The sequence below is a fragment of the Silurus aristotelis genome, assembly GCF_946808225.1.
Source record: "Silurus aristotelis genome assembly, chromosome: 20".
In the NCBI taxonomy this organism is placed as follows: domain Eukaryota; kingdom Metazoa; phylum Chordata; class Actinopteri; order Siluriformes; family Siluridae; genus Silurus; species Silurus aristotelis.
The window spans coordinates 5048117-5065086 of NC_139593.1; positions in this window are offsets into that span (position 1 = coordinate 5048117).

Sequence of the window (16970 nt, forward strand, 5' to 3'; positions counted from 1 at the left end):
TTTTTAATAAACGAACCCCCCCCCCCCCACACACACACACACACACACACAAAATATATAATAAATTAACACACACACACACACACACACACACATATATATATATATATATATAGGTGTGTGTGTATGTGTGTGTGTGTGTGTGTGTGTGTGTGTGTGTAATAAGTTAAAACGAGTTGCCTTGTTTTAATAATGTGTTAATAATAAAATGTACGGTGTAAAATAAAAACACAGTTAAATAAAAATAATAATAATAATAAATATAAAATCGATTTTTTATGTCTTTAAAAAAAAAATACCACACTGTGCGTTTTCTTTTTTTTCAGTTCTTTCTCGTATCAGAAAAAAATCAGACGACACAAACCTTCAGCACAAATTCTGTACAGATTTTCATATTGTAAAATTATATATTTTATTTTGTTTCATTTATTCGGCCAGAAATTGTAACCAAATAAACAGTGTTTATATGCTGGAAACTTCAGAACCATGGACTTTCTGTTCATTTATTATTATTATTATTATTATTATTATTATTATATGTTAAATTTAATCCATTTTAACCAACAGGCTTCCAAGCAGTGCGTTTTAAAGACTAAAAACATTTCACACAGTTTTATTTTTGACCTACAGTCAAATTCTGGAGTCGTTCAAAAAAAAGTCAAGAAGCAAAACAATAAGTTGAATCAATATGACTGTGTATGAAGATATTTGAGCAGCTATTGCTATTGTCCCCGTGTGTGTGTGTTTGTGTGTGTGTGTGTGTGTGTGTGTGTGTGTGTGTGTGTGTGTGTAATCCCGGAGTTTCCTCAGCTCTTAAAGCCGCTAAAACCCCGGCCTGGGATTGGCCTCGTCATGCGCCTTTTTTACTCCTGCTTGTAAAAAATTGTCCGCACTTATTAAAACGACGATGCATAAAATCCCCTCAGGCCAAATCGGGAAAAAAAAGGCACGAGGACATGTTTATTTGAACATCCTCCTCTTCCTCTCTGTGGCCGACAGCCAGTTAAACACCTGCGGAGACGCGCGCAACAACAAATCCATTACGAGTTTCTCTCGTTTTATATTTTTATTTATAAAAATTTTATTTAAAAAACATTTCACATCTCATTACAGCTACACGAGGAACGGAAGAGTCACACAGATTCCTGGGGCAATAAATAAACCAAATTACGCCTTAAAAAATTAATAATCAATAAATTGCGCACCTGAAAAAAAAAAAAAAAAAGATGCAACTTTGTCCCTCCTCCCGAGCAGGACTTTTGGCACAGGTAAGGCGCGCGCATGCTGTTCCTACTGGGATTTCTTTCTTTAAATTTTTTACTTTTTTACATACAACTTGGGTCAATCTGTGAATTTTTGGGAATGAAAATTGCGCATTTCCTGCTTGCGCATGATTCCGCACGATGCTCCAGAATAACTCACGCAATAATGAATACATATTTGCATGTTTCTTTGTTGTGTTGAAAAGTGTACATTAAAAGGCATTCGATTGCACCGCACACACTATTGCTTTAGAATAATAATAATAATAATAATAATAATAATAATAATAATAATAATAATAATAATAATAATAATAATAATAATAATAATAATAATAATAAAGAAACAACAGAATAAATAACAAGGGATAAAACAACGTCATGTGGATAAAACAAGGGGAAACACATCTGGATTGGAAACGGAAAAATAATTGTGCTGTGTTAGATGGGCTAAAAAAAATAAAAAGAAAGAAAGAAAGAAAGAAAGAAAGAAAGAAAGAAAGAAAGAAAGAAAGAAAGAAAGAAAGAAAGAAAGTGTTGGAGTGTATTGGTAAGCTCTTGAAGTGACGTTTCAATACACACACACACACACACACACACGCGCGCGCGCGCTCGCACGGGGACGAGGCTTTAATTTTGGTGCGTGTAAAGAGAGACCCCGTTTTACTTTAAATCACAACCGGCTTTAATTAACATAATGAACGAGGCGCAGATGTGTGTGTGTGTGTGTGTGTGTGTGTGTGTGTGTGTGTGTGTGTGTGTGTGTGTGTGTGTGAAGGAGAGTGTTGGCCCGAGTGTGTATTCGCAAGAGGATGGTCTGTCCGACCTTTACATAGATTGACAAATAAAATGGAATAAAACAGTAATGAGAAATGTCAGTTCAATGCAAATTTGGACTACTTCCGGTATTTAAAGGAAGGAGAAAAATCATAATCCAGTATATGAGCATTGGTGTGAACAGTTACTATGATTAGTTCCATAAAACAGCCTGTTTGAACTTCTGCTTCTCCCTTTGGATGCAGTGGAAAACAGCTGGAGTGCTTTATAACTTTGCAATGTTCATCCCATACAAGTTTATACATTCCTTATAAAAGATCTGCATACAGAAGAGATCACAGGTTTACACACCCATTTCACATAATACAAATTTGCACGATCATCTAGTTCAAAAGTTTACATCCCCTCACACCAGTGACAGTGAATCAACCTTTTTTTTTTCCAATGAACATTTTTTACACACAAATTAAAAATGCACCGTTTCCCACAACTACAAATTGTTACAGCATTGATAGAAAGACAAAAACAGTGGTCAAATACCCAGTGTTGGTCAGTACCATGTACACCATTGGGTGTTGGTCCTCATCCTGTGTGTAAAACGATGGATCTGTATATAATTGTGTATTTACTGTGTATCCTAAATGATCCTAATCTCTATTTATCATCTGTTTATACACTTTGTATAACTTTAAACAGTTGTACATACAATGTATATATTCATTATTCTAAATCTATATAACTCATTATATAGGCATGTTATTACTATTACTTGATGTATATGTTTATATATACAGTATGTATATAGATTCTGAATGTACTGACTCACCAGGTCCTGCACATTTCTTTGTAAAGTATTTGAGTAAATGTACTTCATTACTGTACTTTTTTGGCTACTTTCTAGTGTTACTGAGTATTAAAGATATTCAACTTTTACTCCACTGAACATCATTAAGGCTCAACACTGCCCTGTCCATATCTGCTGCCTGTGAGCGACAATTTAGCACCGCCGATCTCATTCTCAGCCCAACAAAGAGCTCGAATAAACGGCAAAAACTTTGGGAAGCAGCTTTATCTACAATCTACCTTCTAATTTATTTGTCCATCGAATACTGATGGTTCTTCTACTTTGTGACATGAGACTGTCATTTTATTTGTTAATCAAAGATCCTTTTTTGGAAGATCGCTTTACTACTTTGTCTTTTTTTGTTGTTGATCGAATTGTTTGATCTTTGCTTCATTCTGGCTTGTTGACGATGTTGTTGTGTTGGTTTTTGCAGTGTTCAGGTATACAATTTGATTCGTATTTTTGTGAAAAAAAAACTTACGAATCAACTGTTTTTGGTTTTCAAATCAAATCAAATTTTATTTGTCACATACACATACATACAGGGTACGACATGCAGTGAAGTGCTTTTTCATCATGCTTTGTTTTTCATTAACATGTGTCTTGGTGTTGAGGACTATTGCATCTTGGAGCCTACATTCAATATGAATCAAATATTTGTTGAAATGTATGTTCAAATCAGATACTAGCAGACTTTTACTCAAGTCGTATTGGAATTGGCAGGTTTTAATTTGTAATGGAATAAGTTTTGCAGTAAGGCATCTATACTTTTACTCAATAAGGATTTTTAAAGGCAATGCTGCCAAGAGCCTTTATATTTATTTGTAGTAGATATATTTAGATATCTATCTATCTATCTATCTATCTATCTATCTATCTATCTATCTATCTATCTATCTATCTATCTATCTATCTATCTATCTATCTATCTATCTATCTATCTATCTATCTATCTATCTATCTATCTATCTATCTTAAAAGCACGATATGCAGAACATTCTAGAAAACCAGATGATTTGCAGTTCCTGAATTTTCTTTCTACAGGAACCTGTAGTTTAATTTCTCAGGACAAACATAGGACTCACAAATGACTATCATAAAACATGAGTCCAGTTGTCCATCCTCCAGGGTACAAACACAGTATAAGGAATGTGTGAGAAAGTGTGTGTAAAGTTGACACCTGGTTCATTTGTGTTTTGTGGACTTGATAAAAATATCTGGAATTCATGCACTAAATCTATACATCGGAATGCAATTTTTAAACGATTCACAATCGAACAAGATTCCTTCGTGTTTTTCAGACAATTTCAGTGACATTTATAATGTCACTTATTTTTTTACAAATAAATAATTGTATATTGCGATTCACGCATTAGTAAGAAACATACTGTACTGTATATCCTCCCACCCCACCCTCAGGTCAGACCACTCATTCCTCCTGTCATGTACGTCATGTGTATACATAGATAATGCACACTCATTCACAAAGACATGCAAGTGCACACTGTCAAAAGCGTGTAAACATGGTGGTAAAAGCTTTTCACTCTACAACTGGGAAATGATAGAAAACATCAACATCTGCTTTTTGCACTGGGACTGCTATAGAATGGGGAAAAAAGACAGATGTGAGGACATTGAAAAAGACGTCCTGTAAACAATATACAACCTAGATAGATAGATAGATAGATAGATAGATAGATAGATAGATAGATAGATAGATAGATAGATAGATAGATAGATAGATAGATAGATAGATAGATAGATAGATATCTGGGATAAAAAAAACATTGGAAATTGAAAACTAAGTGGTTAAAATAAAAAGTCTAATAGATTTGGAGCAAGACATGAATTATACACATGTGTAGCTAGCATAATCAACAATCAGAAGCGGTAAAAATAGCTACGCTTGATACATTCAGCTTGTTCTTCCGCTAATCTTGGTTTAGACTGGCATTGATCCCAATAGCCAACTAGCTAACATCATTTATCATACGTTACTATTGAAGCGTGTGTTAGCAAACGGTGTGAGGCTAGTTATGCACATGAGCTGAAGTCTGACACATAGTGAAGGACATTTTCAGGAAAAGTTTGTTTTCAAATGTAAACCTTGCCATTGTCTTCATTTTCATTACCATTACCATTATTAAAGAATAAATAAAATTGGGTACTTTTAAAATAAACATTTAAAATATCTGACCTCATAAAAATTTCACAGTATTTTGTTGACTCCTGTGTGAGACAGAACATTGACCAAGCTCTGATGGACCTTCTTCCGACATGATCAGATGGTATACACTTTTTAAAATTATGAACAAACTGCGCAATCTGAATTAGAGGAGTGTAAAGACAATAAGGATTGACATCCTTTGATTTAGATTGCAGTAGAGATTACAGTTGGGGTCAGTTTTGAAGCAAATCTAGCCCAGGTTATGGCTTTCAAAATATCCTTATTGAATTTACACAATACGGACAAAAGTATTGGGACACCTGGAATTTCCAGCCATATGTGGTTCTATCCCAAATTTACAGATCTACAACCCTAGAAGATCTAGAATTTGTCATGTTCACTGCACCCTAGGCCTCCTCATAAGAACCTGACTTTACCAACACCCTTGTGGCTGAATCTTATCTAAATCTCATAAAAAAACTCATGGAACATCTACCCAGAAGAGTTAAGCTTATCGAAAGAGCAGATGGAGACTAAATGTGGAATGTGGTGTTCAAAAAGAAGCATGTACCAATCTTATATTCTTATATTCAGGTGTCCACAAACTTTTGCCTGTACTTCATTGAACACTGCACAGGGATGAATCCAATACAGCAGGTGTGTATTAAACACTTATAGAATTTAAATCCATGCTGAAAAATAATGATTGAAAAGGCATCAAAAGAATTAAAACTAGTGAAAGGTGAGAAACAGGTTGTGTGTGTGTGTGTGTGTGTGTGTGTGGTGGGCCAGTAAATGAGAGGGGAGTACATAGCTGTCAATCACATGAGCGTGTCCCTCCCACCTCATTAAGAGAGTAAATACAGGGCAGGGGATGAAAGACTCTGCGTCGCATATACAACTCGGGAGGAGAAACCAGACACACACACACACACACACACACACACACACACACACACACACACACACACACACACACACACACACACACACACACACACACACACACACACACACACACACACACACACACACACACACACACACACACACACACAGATATAGGTGTAGCTTTATATTTAGGTCTCACCTTCTAGGAAAGTTGTCCTGGTAGGACAAAACCAGCCTCCATTTCTCTCTCTCTCTTTCTCTCTCTCTGGCATTTGCTCTTGGGGAGTCAGGTTAAAACTTGCATCTCTCTCTATCACTCTCTCTCTCTCGCTCTTTCTCTATCACTCTCTCTCTCGCTCTCTCTCACTCTCTCTCTCTCTCTCTCTCTCTCTCTCTCTCTCTCTCTCTCTCTCTCTCTCTCTGTCTCTCCCTCTCTCTCTGCATTTCACTGGTTACCATGTGAGCCTTGCACAGCTGCACAAGAATGTGCAGGTTCAGATCTCTCTGACCCGCCCTCAGAAAGCTCAGAAAGAGAGAGAAAGAGAAGAAAGAGAGAGGGATTAAGACTGAGAGGGAGAGCGTGTGAGAGAAAGAAAACTGATTTACAAATGTGACTGTTGTCAGGGTCTCTCTCTCTCTCTCTCTCTCTCTCTCTCTCTCTCTCTCTCTCTCTCTCCCTCTCTCTCTCTCACACACACACACACACACACACACACACACACACACACACACACACACACACACACACACACACACACACACATTCACTTCGAGTGGAAGTATGAGGAAAAGACAGACAAAGAGAGAGAGAGAGAGAGAGAGAGAGAGGGAGAGAAAGAGAGAGAGAGAGAGAGAGAGAGAGAGAGAGAGAGAGAGAGAGAGAGAGAGAGAGAGATCGAGAGAGAGAGAAAGACAGAGAGAGAGCACCATCTTGGCTGGCTTGATATCAATCCAGAAGCTGAAATGCTAGATGGGATATGTGCTTCTGATTTCTAACAGTGAAGTGTGTGTGTGTGTGTGTGTGTGTGTGTGTGTGTGTGTGTGTGTGTGTGTGTGTGTGTGTGTGTGCACTCACTCGTTCATACAGAGCTGAAATCCATTTCTCCTTCAGTGAGGCCTGCAATTGCTCTCTCCTTATCTACTCCAGCAGTGGCTCTGCAGTTGGTGCTGTGTCCAGATACGTCCAGTATGAAACAAAATTACTGGTAAAGTTTAGGATTTTACACACACACATTTGTTATGGTTTTTTTTTTTTTTTTTTATGACAGATCACTATAATGGTGAATGCAGGCTAATCAGGATAAACAATGGCGTTCTAGTTTTTAGATTAGTGGTGAAGGTTAAGATAATCTGTTTAGTAGTAATAGTAATCCAGCCATCATCTCTGCTAGCTACAGTTCTAGCTAAACAGGTTTGTGGTTAGTAGGATATCAGGATATTTTAGAACTTCCTTCCAAATCCATTGCTTCCATTAAGATTCCTACAGCTATATGTTGCAGCTAGCTAGCTAACGTTCTTGTACATTTTTTAATGTTGTTGTGACGATTTAAACCATGACAATCTATTTCTTTTCTGAAAAGAACCGAAATTGTTATGGCTCAACACTGTCTGTTAGCGAAACCTGTATAAACAATTGTATTGACTATTCCTTTGTTCAAACTGGACTATTCATAGCCTGCATTCCCTATAATATACTTTAATATCCCTATAATAATACAACTGAAACTCTTGGTAATTTGAATTGATGATGATCATTTTTGATGTATTTGTTCTCGATAAATAAGGAATGAAGAAGAAAATAGAAAGTTAATGAATCTTGATCAGGTTAATGGTTCGCAGGATATCAGAATATTGCTGAATTTCCTTTAAGAGCCATTTTGTTACTGTAAATAAATGTGACACTTTTAGGAAATTGGAAATATAACATACAGAAAACCTCATTGTTTGCTGTTTTCCTAGAGTTTCTGGAAAAAATAGTTATGTTTTCTTTATATTTTTATTTTTGTACATTTGTAACATAATTGCACATATATTTTTGAAAAAAAAAAAAACCATAAACAATAATCTAATTTTTCTAATCCTGGTTTGTCTTTTAATAGCACAATTTATACATTAGAATAAATGAATGTGGTAATTAGTGTATCTGTTTTTAACTGTTTCTATTGTTTTTAATCTGTTTCTAGCTGCTTTTAAACAATGTCAATTGTAAAAATGCGCTATACAAATAAAATTCAACCGAATTGAAATAATCAGGAATCTGTTGATTAGACACGTTGAATGGACAAAGGTCTGTGGACACCTAAACATAAGATTGGTATGTGTTTCTTTTTGAATATCAACTCCACATTTACCTCACAATTTGCTGTTATATCAACCTCCACTCTTCTGGGAAGATGATATTTGTGTAAGATTTGGAGATTTGTGTGAGATTCATGTAGCTACAAGGATGTTAGTTAATTCAGGTACTTATGGTGAGGTGAGAAGGCCAGGGGTGCAGTCAGCATGAACAAAATTCCTGCTAAAGATGTTCAATAGGGTTTAGAGCTCTATTGCAGGAGATCTTCCACAACTTAAATGTAACGCATATCTTCAAGGAGCCTGCTAAGGTGCACAGGGGCATTGTCATGCTGGAACAGGTTTGGGTCTCCTAGTTCAATGAAAAGGGAAATTTTCATGCTACACATCCAAAAACATGCTATACAATTGTGTACCTTTACATTTGTGGTAAAAGTTCCGGAAAGAACCACCTGGGACTTTTCCACGTTTTCGCCTTGGGAGACCTGAATGGAAATGTCAGGTGTTCCAATACTTTTGCTCATCCAGTGTATGCTAGTTAAAATGTAATACTTACCTTATTGTAATATGTGATCATGTCACTGTTATCAGACTAATTAAGTTTGACTTCTAAGTTTAGTGTTTCTAGTGACCTGAATAAAAAAATACACATCTGAAGCTGATCTGAGATTGTTTTGATTTTATAACCATAAAAACCATAAACCATTAAACCATAAAATATAAAGCCCTCAGATCTCATAAAAGACCTTACGACATTACGTGTTTTTTTTCTCACGGCGTTTTGTCAATCTGCCAATTTCCAAATCATTATGTGTGACTCCTGTAGTAAAGTCATTACGCTTGGATTAAAAATAAATAAATAAAGCCTTTCATTTTCTTCTAAATGCTATTGGCGGAGAAACAAGCCTTAAATCCCAACCGTATTAACCGATATCAAATTGGCAGATCGCGATCTGATCACTTCATTACAATATGGAAAAGGGTGTTGGATTCCTAAACCTGTGCTAATTACAGTTTATTGATTACAAAGCGCTGTCTTTATCAGAATCTCCCCGAAATCGCCACGGCGACCCGCGACCCGCGGGCCGGAGCCAAGGCGGGTCAAAATCAATCAGTTGGAATTAGAGGTTTGAAAAGCTTACGTGACATATGGACCTAAGCGTTGAGCTGGAAAGGCCGCTGAGGGACAGAGGGCCTCATAATGGCCGATTGAAAACCCTTTATAGGGACGTTATAGAGGAGCGAGCTTCATTCACACCTGAATTCTCCCAATGACTTATTGTCTGTCGGGTGTATGACGAGTTCAGATAACATGTTCTGGCATTTAGAACTCTTTAGGAGGGCTGTTTTTTTTGTTTGGTTTTGAAAAAAAGCCACAGACTATAGAAAGGGATATAGATCCAAATTAATTTTTATATATGTACACACACAGGTAGTCCCTGAGTTATGATAGTTTGATTTTTCAATCATACAATGACGATAGCAATACAACACAATATAAAAAAAATATTTTATGTATCACAGTATTAAGTATTAAATAAGTAGTAAATATATATTTTTTTTTAATTCTCAAGGAAATCAAATCCCATAGCCATGTTTATCATAATACTTACAGAATCCAGGAAACTCCTGAAACAGAACTGAACAGGAGCTAGCAAACTCAAGCTAATAAACAAGTAGACAAATAATATTTCTGATTACTACAAATATGACTTGAGGTCATTTTTTTACTCTGAGTGAAACAAAAGCAACGAAAACACTAAGCATGCCTCTGAGCAAATTGCTGTCAGTGTAACAGTTATTGCTAGCTAGCTAACATTCTTGAGCATTTCTTGTAAAAATATTGAATAAATATAGCTTTTTATCAGCTTAGAATTATTTCCAAGTTAAAACCTTTTTCGGGTTTTTAAGATTTTGAGATTTTTTTTTTGCTTCTATTACTTCACGACTAGATTACTGTAAATATCTGTATGTAGGGATTTGTCAGCGGAAACTATCTCACTTGCGGCTTGTGCAGAATGCTAGGCTTTTGACTTGCACAAAAAGAAGGGAATACATCACTCTGGTGATGTCCTCTCTCCATTGGTTACCAGTCAAGTATGGGATTGATTTCATTATACAAATTTTATTATTGCTTTTTAAAGCGACACAGAATTTGTCTCCAAATTATATCTGCAATCTCATAGGGTCTTCCACATCGGGTAGGTCCACAAATTATGCGCTTTTGGCTGTTCCTTAGTCCAAAAAGAAGTCAAAAGGTGATCTCGCTTTTTCAGTAGTAGGTCTGTGGAAGAGTCTCCCCCTTTATATTCAACAGGCTTCATCTATAGAGGTTTTTATGCTTCATTTTTTTCATTTACCCTTATTTCATTTACCCTTAAATGTGTTTGTTTTATTTGTGTAAAATGTTTAGTGGGTGTACTTTGATTTTCTTAAATGTTGTGAAGCACCTTTAGAAACAAAGATGCATTTAAATGTGCTATATAAATACATAAAAGTTGAAATTGAAATATGATGTCCCGATTTAAAACGCTTATTTATTTCATGAAACGAACCAAAGGTTTTTGAACGAATTGTTAGGGCTTATGCTAGCTTTGCTATCTGTTAGCTGTATAAACAAACATATGGACCACGCCTATGTTCCAACCGAACAACTTTTCAAGCAACTATTTGTTGCGTCAAACCAGAATGTGCTAATTTAGCCAGATAATAGAAACAAAAGCTGACAGTGTTAAGTTACCTCGGCTTCCTGTTCCTGTTATGGCTGAAAGTCATTTTACAGATTTGATGTTTGTTTGCAAATCTCTCTTTATAATAAAACTGTTTGAAGATAGGTATTGAGTTATTTATTCTCTGTTTTTTGCATTTGAAAGGAGATACTAAGGAGAAGAAAATGCAAGAGCTAATAAGATCCTAGATAGATAGATAGATAGATAGATAGATAGATAGATAGATAGATAGATAGATAGATAGATAGATAGATAGATAGATAGATAGATAGATAGATAGATAGATAGATAGATAGATAGAAACATACATGAGAGGTTATATTATTGCAGGATGTGTGTGAGGCACAATATGTGTAGATAATGCGGGACATAAAAATGTACTATATGGGATATGTACATTGTAGGTACAACTGAACAAATGTTATACACAGTGTATATACAGATAATATATAGATATGAGGATAATCTGGGATATAAAAGTACAATGACATTTACAGGATAATTGAATATATTTACATTTACATTTGTGGCATTTAGCAGACGCCAGTGTCCAGAGTGACGCACAAAAGTGCTTTGAGTCTCTAGCAATGAATAAATCTACACTGGTTCGCTAGACTACAAACTTAAGATAAATCAGACTGTAACTCTTGATTTTTACAAAGCAAACTTGGAAAGTGCTAATTTAAGTGTTTCAGGAAGAAGTAGGTCTTCAACCGTCGCTTAAAGATCGCCAGGGACTCCTCTGTACGGACATCTAGGGGAAAAGAATGATTGAATAGAAAACGACTGCTTTATACAGAATTATTTTATATTTAATATCAGAAAGAAAATCAAATAGCTAAAAATGCTAAATAAAGGAGAGAATAGAAAGTACATTTTACAAGCAGCGTTTGACAGAAAGTAAACACATTTTTTACACATGAGTATTTTCATGTTGGGGAACGTTTCCTTCACTCTATGCGAATGTGTAATATGTTGCTTGACGACATGTTAGAAAAACATGTTCTCCCTCATTACTATGAAGGGAAACCTAATAAGCGTTAGATAAGAAGCTTTAGCAAGAGCATGAACATAACGCTACAGTCCTGCTGAGAGTGTGTATAAAAGTGTATGAAAACTCTCTCTTTATGAAGGTTTGATGTTCAGGGGAATGGATCACTAACATCCATTTTTTACACAGGGTTCTCATAAATGACTACTTTTGTACAGATGATCATTTCAGCAGTGATGGAAGTAGTATTAATGAATGAATATCCGGGTGTCACCCAGATTCCTTTATCACCCGGGTTCTTTTTTGGAGTCTGGTTCCTCACGAGGTTTCTTCCTCTTCCATCGTCTCAGGGAGGATTTTCTCGTCCATAGGGATAAAGTTAAAGGGATACATTTCTGAATTAACGAATTGAATTCTTAGATACTTAGGTTCATTTGAAAGCAAGTACTCCGGTTCAATGTCCAACGAGCGCTTTTTTGCTTTTACTGCAGGAATATTTAAGGAGGGGATTAGTACTATTGCTCAAGTAAAGAAACTTCGTCCAAGTCTTTGCAAACAAGGCCTTTTGTAAACTAGGTCTACAACAAACATTACAATTATTATTACAGCCAGTCGCAGCTTATATACCTCAAACAACTCAAACTTGAAGGACAGGCGTGAACAGAAACTGGAATAAACCACGAGAGAAATAAACAATCTTGCCATTAGGACCAATCGTTTCTCTGGGGGTTTTTTTCACCCCTCCTCCCAGATCAAACCCTATCGACTGAGTAAATCTCCACTTCTTTTGTTTGCATCCTCTTTTCCTGACAGCGTTCAGGAGCCGTGCCAAGCGAAAACCCGAGCGCACAAATATAATATGTTTGCGATCGGAGCGAGGCCATGCCACTGGCAATAAAGAACAACTGCAGACTTATTGTGCCAGTTAAAGCTCGGATTACTGAGCTTGTGTAAGCTTGGATTTGACCCCACATGGATACACGTGGATACCAAACAACACATGCATATGAATCTTTGAATGCTAGATACGAACTTGTTGGGACATAATCAAGTCTTTCGTAGAGCCGGAGCAAAACGATGCTAATCCTAGCCATGAGAAATCAAAGCCAAAAACATACACGCTCAAGTGCTGGTAGTTTTTTCTGCATGTTGCAATCTTTAAGAGGATCTCTCAGCGGATATTTAGACCTCGATTGCACACATAAGCCTTGTGTATTTTCTGTATTTAGCAGACTGCAGATGTCTAGGTGGTGCATCGCTACTGTATTTTAGGATTTCTGGCTTGTTCTGCCTTTATACAAGAATATACTATTTTAAGACAACACATATACTGTGAGAAATATTAAATTTATATATATATATATATATATATATATATATATATATATATATATATATATATATATATATATATATATATATATAAAAACACAATATTGCCAAAATCATCCTCTCCTGCCGTTACAAATCAGCTGCTGTATGTCGTTTCATCCTTTCATCACGACAAAAATGTCTGAGTAATTGGCCTGTAAAAGTTTTTTCCTTTCTTTCTCTTTTCTTAATCCTCTCTGAATGTTCGTCATTCTCTACGCAAATAAAACTGATTATTAATATACGATTAAATCCACTCTACGCACTCTACTCTTTGTGCACTTGAGGAAATATTAAAGGATACAACTTCCTTTTTAATCCGCCTTCCAAAAGCCCCCTAAAATCCTGCAAACTCCCCCCCCCCCACAACCCCTTCCATCATCCACCTAAAAACTGGAGAACTTCACGTGCTTTTGTCGTTCTGTTTTATTGCGCTTCGCCCTGTTTGCTTTAGATAACAAATCTGTAAGTCGCCTTCGGGGGAAAGGGAGCATTACAAATTAATCCCGGGTTTAATAAGTCCAGGACTAAGCCATGTTTTTTTCTCTATGGAGAGAGAGAGAGAGAGAGAGAGAGAGAGAGAGAGAGAGAGAGAGAGAGAGAGAAAGAGCGAGAGAGAGAGAAAAGAAGGAGGGAGTTAAGAAAGAAGCAAGGAAAAAATGAAAGGCAAAGAAATATATTAAAGTCTCTGATCACAGCCAGCTTTTCGTGTTTGTTGTCCCCTCTCACCCCCCCCCCCCCCCTCTCTCTCTCTCTCTCTCTCTCTGTTTAATGCTCTCTTCCATAATCCAATTTGTCTATCGAAGTTTTCGACCAGGCCGCAACCTGGCGTCGAACCTTGTATCTCTGTGTGCATTTCTTCAAAAAAAAACAAAAAACAAACATCCGACAGCAAAACGCTTGTGCTCTTTGTTTAGTTGTGTACATTTTGGGACCATGAATAAAAAGTGTAAAAAGGATGCTCTAAATATTTAAGAAACACTGCAACTGTCTTTATGCATTCACATCAGAATTAACATTACTTTAAATTCGTTGTGAATATGAATATATTTAGGAATATGCTTTAGGAATACTATTAGTTATGTAGGAGTTATTAATAGCGTATATAATAGCTCTAATTTTACTAGATATGATGATGTGTATATGACACTACACTGTGTTGTTAAGGAGTAATGTGTTGTTAAAGAGTGGTGTAATGCCAGCGCTAATACTCACTATATGGACAAAAGATTTTTTGAGTCACTATTCGCTGTTAGAATAACCTGCACTTTACTGGGAAGAAGTTCCTCTAAATGTTTGTGGAGATTGGTGTCCTCCAGCCACAATGGTGTTAGTGAATTCAGGTACTGATGTTGGTGAGGTGAGGAGGCCTGGCGTGCAGTCAGCATGAAAAAATAAAACATCCCAATGGTGGACATTAGGGTTTGTAGATTTATAGCAGGAGATCTTTTACTCCAATCGATGTAAAGCAGATCTTCATTGAGCTGGCTTTGTGTACAGGGGCATTGTCATGCTGGAACAGGTTTGAGCCTCCTAGTTTAAGTAAAGGGGAAATGTCATGCTACAACATCCCAAAGACGTCCTACACAATTGTTTGCCTTTAACTTTGTGGCAAACAGTTTGGAGAATAATATATATATATGTATATTTAAGTTAGACACATATGAGTGAGTATAACATTTTAACTCTTGTTTGAGGTAAATAATAATAATAATAATAATAATAATAATAATAATAATAATAATAATAATAATAATAATAATAATAATAATAATAAAGGTCTTTCTGCAGAATTTCCCAACAACTTAATTTCAGCCTAATCTGCACCACTCAGACACTGGAGACTCATCCTATAAATGTAAAATAAATATTTCCTTATAGGACACCACATAATCAAATTATATATTATTAATATATATATATATATATATATATATATATATATATATATATATATATATATATATATGCAATCAATGATGTATGTATATCTATATATCAGGGAATGATAAACGTGTGCACTCATTAATTTGTTACTTAATTTTGCATTAATTAAATATTATATATATATATATTTTAAAATATTATATACATATATATATATATATATATATATATATATATATATATATATATATATATATATATATTTATATATATATAAATTAAAATTGTATATATATATATATATATATATATATATATATATATATATATATATATATATATATTTTTTTTTTTTTTTTTTATATATTCTACAGTACCTGTTGAACGTTGGATAAATATTTACATTTATTTTTAAATATCAACTCTTGCATTACTTTATATCTATATGGTCTGGATCTAGATGAATTATTATTATTATTATTATTATTATTATTATTATTATTATTATTATTATTATTATTATTATTATTATTTGACATATCAAGACATTTCTTGAGCAGCACATATTTCTGGTTATTATTTGACAAATCAGTGCTGGTCTAACCCATTCAGCACTTTCCTATGAATATTATCCTTAGAAATTTTTTTTAAATATATAAAATCTTATGAAGAAGCATGTAGAGTCCTACACATGTAACAGGGAATATTCATATCTGTTATCAGCATTACATCATTTCATGGAAATGAATAGCAATGTACAGATCTAAGATGTGAAGAGCTGTTGTGTTTTAGGCCTGTCGTTAAATCTGAGCTGCAGCGTCTCTCAGCAGGGGAAAAAAAAGCGCAGAGGGCAGATTAGACGGATTGATTTGATTACTCTGAGAGGTTGAAAGGGCTTTTTGGTGAACAGACGGACTTCAGAGCGCAGCCGCTTCCCCACAGAGGAGAGCCATCAAGGTAGAACACACGCTACAATTATTAGATTAGGCCTTACTATGACACACACACACACACACACACACACACACACACACACACACACACAATGCACTTTGTTTAAAAAAATCAGTGAATAATCAGTGTTTGTTTTTGAGACGTATTTCCTACTTCCTCAAATTTTCTTTTTTCGAGGCATTTCTGCCTGGTCACATCCAGCTGATGAATATAGAGATGTTTATTGGATACACATAGAAGGAGTCTCCAATGTTTGTACAATAGCGTTTATTTTTTTTAAACGGTGTGTTTTTTTTTTTGTTTGCGTTAACTGACATTTTTGTTTACTTATATGCATATTGAAGATACAGTCAGTCAAGGAAATGAGGACACTATCGTAACCACATAACTTGTTTCATCGACTTTCCATTAAATCAGAGATGCCCAAACGGCCAGAAATAAAGCTTGACTGAGGGCCGTGGACAGAAAATAAACATTATTTGTAATATTATAATAAAAATTTAAGTTGCCATGGTTCGTCTCATTTATTTCATAATTTTAAAAAAGTTCAAGATTGAATAAATAAAAAACGTCTCTGTAACCTTTACTGATGCAGTTTTATTTTTAAAGTTCAGTTCAGTGAAAATTTTAGTACAAGTGTCTATTTCCATCTTGGGCAATTATGTGTGATAATTTCAGTGCAATTGTAATAATAATAATTAATAATAATGATGATAATAATAATAATAATGATAATAATAATAATAATAATAATAATAATAATAATTATAATAATAATATTTTGTACATGTGAAATAACTGA